Source organism: Dromiciops gliroides, chromosome 3, assembly GCF_019393635.1.
Source record: "Dromiciops gliroides isolate mDroGli1 chromosome 3, mDroGli1.pri, whole genome shotgun sequence".
Taxonomy (NCBI): domain Eukaryota; kingdom Metazoa; phylum Chordata; class Mammalia; order Microbiotheria; family Microbiotheriidae; genus Dromiciops; species Dromiciops gliroides.
This window is the reverse complement of record NC_057863.1, coordinates 145,376,509-145,378,984: the sequence shown is the minus strand read 5'-3', so window position 1 is coordinate 145,378,984 and position 2,476 is coordinate 145,376,509.

The window sequence follows — 2,476 nt, the reverse complement described above, 5'->3', positions numbered from 1 at the left end:
TAAGCATCAATTCATGTAAGTCTTTCCAGGTTGTTCTGAAATCTCTCTGGTTATCATTTCTTACAGAACAATAACAGTCTATTATATTCATATACCACAACTTATTTAGCCATTCCCCAATTGATGGGCATCACCTCAATTTCCAATTCTTTGCCACCAGAAAAAGAACAACTATATATATTTTGTACACATTGGTTATTTTCCCATTTTTATGATCTCTTAGACATATAGACATAATAGTGGTATCACAGAGTCCAAGGGTTTGCATAGTTTTATAGTCCTTTGGGCATAGTTCTGTAAGGGACTAAAATTCTAGCTAGTCTGTCTAAAATATCTAATGAGTGGTTGCCAATAAATTATAAGTTTTAGCAAGAGTTAGACTTTTAAGTACTTATTAAGGAGAATAAGAATTTGGTGAAGAGAAAAAGAAAGGCCTAGATTCATCTATCTATTTAAGGGAGAGCGCATTTCTAGTTGTACTCTCCACCACAGTCCTGAAGAAAGAGAGTGAGAGCCCCAGCCTCATCCCCTCTTCTTCCCACATGCAAATGTCACTTCCTGACGCCAAAGAGCTGGATGTCTTGCCCTCAGATGCCTTCTCCTCATGGTGGAGCTTTGCAACAGTAAGTCTCCAGCAGGTGGCATCATTCCAATCATTACAGTTCCAAATTACTCTCCAGAATGGTTGGATCAGTTCACAGATCACCTAACGATGCATTAGTGTTTCAATCTTTCCACAGCTTCTCCAAAATTTATTATTTTCCTTTTAGGTCATATTACCAATTTGACTGTTGTGAAGTGGTAGTTCAGAATTATTTTAATTTGCATTTCTCTAAAGAATAGTGATTTGGAGGATTTTTTTTAATATGGCAATATATAGCTTTCATTTCTTCATCTGAAACTGCCTCTTCATATCCTTTGAGTATTTTTCAATAGGGAAATGAATTCTTATAAATTTGATTTAGTTATCTATATACTTTGTAAGAAGTTGGTCTATGCCTAGTTTCTTACAATTTTCCCAGCAGTTTTTCTCAAATAGTGAGGTTTTATCCCATAAGCTGGAGTCTCTGGGTTTAATCAAACAGTAGATTACAATAGTCATTTACTACTGTGTCTCCTGTGCCTAACCTATTCCACTGATCCACCACTCTATTTCTTAGCCAGTACCAAAGAATTTTGATGACTTCTACTTTATAGTATAGCTTCAGATTTTATATGGCTAGCCCAGCCCCCTTTGCATTTTTTTCATTAGTTTCCTTGATATTCTTAATCTTTTGTTCCCCTAGATGAATTTTGTCATTATTTTTCTAGCTCTGTAAAATAATTTTTAGGTAGTCTGATAGGTATGGCACTGAATAAGTCAGTTAATTTAGGTAGAGATCTCATTTTTATTATAGTAACTCAGGGTATTCATGAGCAAATGATACTTCTACAATTATTTAGATCTGATTTTATTTGTGTGAAAAAAAGTGTTTTATAATTGTGTTTATAGAGTTCCTGGGTTTGTCTTGACAGGTAAAGTCCCAAGTATTTTATATTGTCTACAGTTACTTTAAATGGAATTTCTCTTTTTATCTCTTGCTGCTGAGCTTTGTTAGTCACGTATCAAAATGCCAATGATTTATGTGGATTTATTTTATATCCTGCTGCTTTGCAAAAGTTGGTAATTGTTTCAAGTAGTTTTTTCAGTTGATTCTCTAGGATTCTCTAAGTGTACCATCATAGTTGCAGAGTGATAGTTTGTTTCCTCCTTGTCTATTCTAATTCCTTTTGTTCCATTTTCCTCTCTTATTGCTAAAGCTAATATTTCTAGTACAATATTAAATATTAGATGTGATAATGGACATCTGTGTTTCACCCTTTATCTTTTTGGGAATGCTTCTAACTTATCTCCATTTCATATGTTTGCTGATGGTTTTAGGTAGATACTGCTTATCATTTTAAGGAAAACTCCATTTATTCCTATGCTCTTTAGTGTTTTGAATAGGAATGAGTGCTGTATTTTGTCAAAAGCTTTCTCTGCATCTATTATATGATTTTGGTTAGTTTTGACTTTTTTATTATCTTCCCATGTAGCAATGTAAATCATTTAACCTTATTGAATAAGTTCTTGTTTCCTGTTTATCTTTTTATAATTCTCTTGAGTCTTTTATTTGAAGTTCAAATTTTCTATTCAGTTCTGGTGGTTTCTTTTTCTTTTTTTTCTTTTCTTTTTTTTTTTTCTTTGTGAGGCAATTGGGGTTAAGTGACTTGCCCAGGGTGACTTAGCTGCCCCTCTGGTGGTTTCTTAAAGAATCCTTTGAAGTCCCCTATTTCATTGAATGTCCATCTTTTCCACTGAAAGATAATGCTTGGGGGGCAACCAGGTGGCACAGAGGATAAAGCACCAGCCCTGGATTCAGGGCTCAAATCTGGCCTCAGACACTTGACACTTACTAGCTGTGTGACCCCCCCAAAAAAAAGAAGGAAGGAAGGA